Source organism: Copadichromis virginalis, linkage group LG5 (assembly GCF_057382275.1).
Source record: "Copadichromis virginalis isolate Kocher_CV1m ecotype Utaka linkage group LG5, C_Virginalis_male_GT1.1, whole genome shotgun sequence".
Lineage (NCBI taxonomy): Eukaryota > Metazoa > Chordata > Actinopteri > Cichliformes > Cichlidae > Copadichromis > Copadichromis virginalis.
The window spans coordinates 11,696,386-11,704,023 of NC_140622.1; the positions used below are offsets into that span (position 1 = coordinate 11,696,386).

The 7,638-nt window shown below is 41.5% G+C and overlaps 1 pseudogene; it reads left to right on the top strand.

Annotated features, from left to right (window-relative positions):
• The first annotated feature begins 2,049 nt into the window (after nucleotides 1-2,049).
• LOC146708988 (potassium channel subfamily K member 3-like) lies at nucleotides 2,050-5,189 on the top strand (annotated as a pseudogene).
• The last annotated feature ends 2,449 nt before the right edge of the window (nucleotides 5,190-7,638 follow it).

Below are 7,638 nucleotides of genomic sequence, written 5' to 3' on the forward strand. Positions count from 1 at the left end.
ACCTCTACAGACGGCCTCACTCGGCAAGCGCGCAGAATGTAGTTAATGACCACAGCTAGGGTGGTAGTTGGCTCAGCAGCTATGTACGCTTGATAAAGGTCAACGCTGCCACCAGCTAATGCCTCACTGCTGAGAGTAATACTATAGTTGCGGGTAGTGTGATTACTCCAGACAGGAGTATTTCATAGGGCAAAATAACACATGGACGAGAGTCCAGAAAGGGTAGCTGGTGATGCTGGATTTCTTTAAAAGGCTGCCACGTATGTGAGGTACAGAATACACAACTTTACATTTAATTAGTGTGGATGCTGATTAAGCTTCCGTATTTGTTTGTAGCAAATACTACTTGAACGTACAGGTGGTACGTGTATAAATGGTCTGGCATGTATAAATCCTGGCAATCCTCCTGGCACTTAACAGCGTACACTATGTTACTCTGTTTGTGTCTGGTGACACGATCCTTGGGGTGGACCAATTTTTGGCTCAGCGTGTTTTGGGGTTTAAAAGCCATAGAGACACGGTGTTTAGAAAAACTTTGTCTCAACTGTTCCCATACTCCTGACACATACGGGATCACTACAGGTTTTCCCAGCTTTGACAAAAGTCCAGCTGGGACTTTTTTCAGGTGCCAAAAGAAAGCTCCAGCTGATCCAGGAGAGAAGGACAACCGCTGCCTAAGCGGAAAACCTGTTTGTTTTGAGGCATCTCTCAAAACAAACAGATACAAACTTTTAATATTCATTCAGAAGTTTCCTGACTTTAAATTTTCTTTTGTCATTACTCAGCTTTTTCAAATGCACATTTTAAACATGCTCAGCTACTTTTCAACCTCTTCTTCTGTGTGAACTTCAGCTTTCAACATTTCTGCACTTTTTTTCAGATGAAAAATTCTGTATTTTTCAGCTCATTTAACATTTTTAGCTTAACTTTAGCAATCATTTCAATTCTGCTCAAAACATTCAGCGATCAGCATTCACACTGCAGTTTCTTCAAAAAATGCATTTTCTACTTGTTACTTGCTATTAATCTCTCGTTCTCTTCCACAGTGCATCCTTCATCCTGTCTCTGCCCTCTCCCGCAACCAGTCGTTGCAGATGATTTCCACTCCCTGAGCTTGGGTCTACCAGATGTTTCCTTCCTGTCAAAATGGACTTTTTCCTTCCAACTGTTGCCAAGTGCTTGCTCATAGGGAGTCATGTGATTGTTGGGGTTTACTCTGTATTATTGTAGGGTCTTTACCTTAAAATATAAAGGACCTCAAGGTGTCTATTGTTTAATTTTAGGTCTTCTTTGATACAGTGTGATAACCATTTTCACAAATCAGTCAAATGCAGTTTAAGTAAAATGGAGGTTAAAGCAGGATGTGCTTTAAGACATCACTGACATGGAGCTTCTGCAGGAATATTCAGAACCATCCCTCCTGATGACCACCGGTTTAAGGAAAAAAAGACGAAAGATAGCCAATATGCTCAAATTCGCTAGAGAAAAGGTGTTAGCAACTACAGTCATATTTTATATACAGTGATGCACATGTATTACATTAGTAGAACATTTAATGATTTTTATTGTGCTTTTCCCATAGAAAAGGTTTAATATAGTCCTGCTCTAATTTAGACATATTGTATCATGCGTGAGTTTCTAACTTCCAGTCTGTCTTATAACTGAATTTAAAGTAAGAAATGAAATGTATACTCTAGCACAAAACGTGAAACAAACTAAACACCCTATGCTGAAATCTTGCAACATCAAAGCGAATATAACTGTAACTGTTTCAAGAAACCGAACTGAGCACATTAGCACTTGTTAAAAGTCCTCATAGTCCTCTTAAAGTTCAGTAAACGAGGTTATGTGAGCATGCTTCACCTGACCACACGCTAATACTATAGGCTACACTTTCAAGCCATTTAGACCTATGCTGTACTCCTAACAGGCCCATGGCCTCTTTACACCGTGAAGACCAGCGAAACCCATGTGCATCTGTGCCTCTGAGCAGCAGCAGCAGGAGCAGCAGCACCCTCCCCGCCTCCTCCAGGCACTCTGGATTTGAGGATGAGGACGCAGAACATCAGGACCCTCTCTCTCATCCTCTCAATTATTTTCTACCTGCTTGTAGGAGCCGCAGTTTTTGACGCACTAGAGTCAGAAAGTGAGAGTTCAAGAAAAAAAGGCGCTGGAGCAGAAGCTGAGCGAGCTGAAGAAAAAGTACGAGGATGATTTCAACCAGATCTAGTGAGTGGTCCATCAGACAGAGCCGCATCGCGCTGGGAGGCAGTGGAAGTTCGTCGGCTCTTTTTACTTTGGCATCACCGTTATCACTACAATTGGCAAGTATATAATGTTGTGGCCTGACTTCACGGTATTGTGTGATTTTTGCAGTAATTTTTTTGACAGTTTTTCTTTTTTTGGACCCTGAACAGCAACTCATTGAAGATAGACACATAAACTAGGCCTACCTAAATGATTTTTTGATTGTGAATTATTACTCCTTGTAATGCTGGGATGTAGCTAAAGTTTTGTTTTGTTTTAAATTAGCCTATTTACAGAAAGCAAAGCTGTCCAGAAACACCTGCTGTTGTTGTTCTAGGTCCAAATTCTTGGAATAAGATAGATGTAGTTTGGCCTTTTCAGCAAAATATCAGTAAAGTGATTATGTAGGCAGCTGCATATGTAGTAAAGAAGTGTGCAAAGTTTTTGAAAGTTTTTATTTTTTATTTTTTAATGGTAAAAAACCCCCCAACCCTTTCTTAAAATACCTAAACCACCTCTATGTGACAAAGAAAGTACAGATCAGAAGCCTTAATCTCTTATAGCCACCTTGGGGCCTATCCCAGTTGGCAGTAGGCAAGAGGTGAGTACACCCTGGATAGGTGAGCAGTCAAAGGTTGGCCTGAACAGACCTAAAGCAATGAAACAATAACACTTTTCAGTTACAATTTCTCACGTGCTGTCTTATTGGTCTGATATAAGCTCCAGCCTTCCTGTCCAACCTCAGACTGCGGAACAAAGGACTGAGTGAAACCACCTTTGTAAGAGTGCACGCCCTGTAATGTTAAGAAGCTAAAGTGTCACTATGTTTTCTTACAGCTTGGTAGCTTCATATCTTATGTAGAAACAGTTGCCTTTTGTTAATCACCTATGTCCTTACCATTTCCCAAAAAGCTGAACTAATTGCAGAAATATAAACAGGTTAAAAAGCTGATCAGGCTTAAAGTGAGAAAACCTGCTGTTAATGTCCAGTAAACACTTTTTATCTTACGTTGTGGTGTGCAGGATTGAAAAATATTGGTATCGAAAAATATTGGTATCAAGCCAATACCATGTAAATACAGGGCCAGTATTGGTGATACCAATACTGATACAGATACTTTTAACGATAAAGATGGCTTATGTCGGAGAGGGCAGTGAGATGAATGAGATTAATCATCAGTTTGCAAAGTCTGAACACATTTTCCAGCTTTTTGTGGGTTTTTTTTTTGGAGACCTGGAATGTAAATGTGCTTATCACTAAAGGACTTTCAGTCAGCTTCTGTTGTTTCAATGTGCCAGAGGCTATAAATAAAATTATGTGACAGTCAACATAAAAAAAGTTCCGATATTTTTCATAGCCCGTGTTTGACTTGTATTTTTTCATTTCTATTATACTTATTTATTTAACACAATTCCATGGACATACTGAACATAGAGGATAGAAACAAAGTATCGATACTGAGGCGCTAGTACTGATCTGATACCAATACCAGCATTGGTATCGATATTTAGATCAATCCGCCCGCCTCTAGCATTCCCAAATAAACAGTGTTCACTTATCACTGTGTGTTCAGCCTGCTCTGTCACCAACCTTCTCTTTAGTTGCACCTCCCAAGTTTCTCAGTTTGCTATTAAGTGCTGTGGAGGTGGCGGACACTGGTATTAACAGAGCTTTTACACATGTACACCGCTAGCAGCTGCTTCTGGAAATGAGGTTAACGAGGACAGCATGATTGGACCAAACCAGTTAAGCTGCAGTTATAGAGAGATAGCCAAATGTTTCCTGGCACAGCATCAGCAAGCAGTTTTAGTGAGACTTATCTGTGGTTTAACCATGTTTGCTCACATTAGTTTAAAGACTTGACTTTAACCTGCACTGAGTTATGTGTGAGTATCCCTGCCTTGCAGTGTTTACAGCAGCAATATACTAGTTTGATGTCGATGGAGCTTGATGACTATGAAACAGTAGTACTCAACCTTTGACCTGTATTATTCTTTGACTTTGCAGGTTATGGCCATGCTGTTCCGTGCACCAATGCTGGAAAGGCCTTCTGTATGTTTTATGCGCTCTTGGACATCCCTCTGACGCTGGTCATGTTCCAGTGCCTGGGCGAGAGGATCAACACTTTTGTGAGATACCTCCTGAGCAGAGTCAAGCAGGGCCTGGGCTTACAGAAGACAGAGGTGTCAATGGGAAACATGGTCCTGGTGGGTTTACTGTCTTGGGTAAGCACTTTGTTTGTAGGAGCTGCAGCCTTTTCCTATTTTGAGGGCTGGAGCTTTTTAATGCCTCTTACTACTGCTTTGTCACACTTACTACCATTGGGTTTGGAGATTTTGTAGCCTTGCAGACAAAAGATGCCCTCTAGAAGCAACCTACCTACGTGGCATTTAGCTTCATGTACATTCTAGTTGGGCTGACGGTCATCGGAGCATTTCTTAACCTGGTGGTGTTGAGGTTTCTCACTGTAAGCTCAGGTGAGCTTGATGGGAGCTCCACAGCAGGGGAAGAAGAACAGGAGTACAGGAAGATCGTGGACACTGGAGAAGGAACTGCTGAGGACCTATGTAAGGATGATGAAGATGAACTTTGCAGGCTTACCTTTCCCATGGAGGGTTGCAACAGCTTTGTCAGCCTCCTCTCTTCTCCTGCAGAGGAGCACAGACCTATTATACCCAAGAATGCAAACCTGCCTGAACCCAGCAGACTCCAGGCTTTGTTCCTTTGCATGTGCTGTTGCATGGACGTTTACAACAGCGCCTCTCAGTCCCACTGTGACCAGACAAGCAGCCATAGCAACCCTGTCTTTTACAGTACCATCTCCTACAGAGTGGACCAGGCCCTTTGCAGCTTCTACACCATGTCATCACAAGCCTCCCCCAGCAGCGTGGCACTCTGTCTGGGCAAGAACAATTCTCACAGCAGGTGGAAATCACTCTGACTGAGATCTTTGAAGACTTGAAGTTGAAATAGCCTTTGTTTTGTTTTGGATCTTTGTACGCACAGAGCCCATAAAACCATCTGATTTTCTGTTTGGTGGAATAAACTGCCTCATGCTTTCTTTGTTATGAAGCTTGTCTGATAAAATGTAACATATTAAAACTAAATATGCAGTTTATATTGTATTTACACTGAACATTACCAATGATCTAACATTTGAGGTATATCAATAAAGTATAGTTTATGCAACTTTATGGTTTTCCTTCACTATATCACCTGCAAAAAACAAACCAGCAAATTAAAAAACAAAAGAAACAAACAAAAATAAAGCACCCACACAACTTGAGTATGAATACGTTGTCTTCTCGCTGCAGCACTGTCTCATGTGACCTTTTTTCTGACCGTTATTTCCAGTCAGTAAACTTTGCAGTTTCCTGTCAGTAGTGTTCACTTCATTGCTCTGGCTAGTTCCCCAGGTAAAAATGTTCATCTTTATTGCTCAGTTTTGGGGGACCTGGAGACGGACACATGGTAAAAGATGACTGAATGACGGCAGTAGCCAGGTAAAAACCAATCATATCATCTCTGTCAAAGAACAGAAAATGAGCCGTGGCACAGAAGTGGCCTCCAAGTACAAGCTATTGTCTCAGATGTGTGGTTGAATGACACATTGCAGATTAGATTTTTAATACAAACCACCGATACTTACATACTATGTTATGTAATGTCTTCAGTGGATCTGAATGAGCTTTCCACCCTGAGAAAAACCCACTGATGTCAGGCTGTGACGGAGGTGGACAAAGGTGGGCATGTATCTTAAAGAAGGGGTTAAGCAACACGGTGCTATTAGTTGGATTATAGGTAGGGGTAGAATACACAGGTACATTTAATGAAATACTGTACAAATAAAGAATATATGTATATGTACAGGGAGTGCAGAATTATTAGGCAAGTTGTATTTTTGAGGAATAATTTTATTATTGAACAACAACCATGTTCTCAGTGAACCCACAAAACTCATTAATATCAAAGCTGAATGTTTTTGGAAGTAGTTTTTAGTTTGTTTTTAGTTTCAGCTATTTTAGGGGGATATCTGTGTGTGCAGGTGACTATTACTGTGCATAATTATTAGGCAACTTAACAAAAAACAAATATATACCCATTTCAATTATTTATTTTTACCAGTGAAACCAATATAACATCTCCACATTCACAAATATACATTTCTGACATTCAAAAACAAAACAAAAACAAATCAGCGACCAATATAGCCACCTTTCTTTGCAAGGACACTCAAAAGCCTGCCATCCATGGATTCTGTCAGTGTTTTGATCTGTTCACCATCAACATTGCGTGCAGCAGCAACCACAGCCTCCCAGACACTGTTCAGAGAGGTGTACTGTTTTCCCTCCTTGTAAATCTCACATTTGATGATGGACCACAGGTTCTCAATGGGGTTCAGATCAGGTGAACAAGGAGGCCATGTCATTAGTTTTTCTTCTTTTATACCCTTTCTTGCCAGCCACGCTGTGGAGTACTTGGACGCGTGTGATGGAGCATTGTCCTGCATGAAAATCATGTTTTTCTTGAAGGATGCAGACTTCTTCCTGTACCACTGCTTGAAGAAGGTGTCTTCCAGAAACTGGCAGTAGGACTGGGAGTTGAGCTTGACTCCATCCTCAACCCGAAAAGTCCCCACAAGCTCATCTTTGATGATACCAGCCCAAACCAGTACTCCACCTCCACCTTGCTGGCGTCTGAGTGGGACTGGAGCTCTCTGCCCTTTACCAATCCAGCCACGGGCCCATCCATCTGGCCCATCAAGACTCACTCTCATTTCATCAGTCCATAAAACCTTAGAAAAACCAGTCTTGAGATATTTCTTGGCCCAGTCTTGACGTTTCAGCTTGTGTGTCTTGTTCAGTGGTGGTCGTCTTTCAGCCTTTCTTACCTTGGCCATGTCTCTGAGTATTGCACACCTTGTGCTTTTGGGCACTCCAGTGATGTTGCAGCTCTGAAATATGGCCAAACTGGTGGCAAGTGGCATCTTGGCAGCTGCACGCTTGACTTTTCTCAGTTCATGGGCAGTTATTTTGCGCCTTGGTTTTTCCACACGCTTCTTGCGACCCTGTTGACTATTTTGAATGAAACGCTTGATTGTTCGATGATCACGCTTCAGAAGCTTTGCAATTTTGAGACTGCTGCATCCCTCTGCAAGATATCTCACTATTTTTGACTTTTCTGAGCCTGTCAAGTCCTTCTTTTGACCCATTTTGCCAAAGGAAAGGATGTTGCCTAATAATTATGCACACCTGATATAGGGTGTTGATGTCATTAGACCACACCCCTTCTCATTACAGAGATGCACGTCACCTAATATGCTTAATTGGTAGTAGGCTTTCGAGCCTATACAGCTTGGAGTAAGACAACATGCATGAAGAGGATGATGT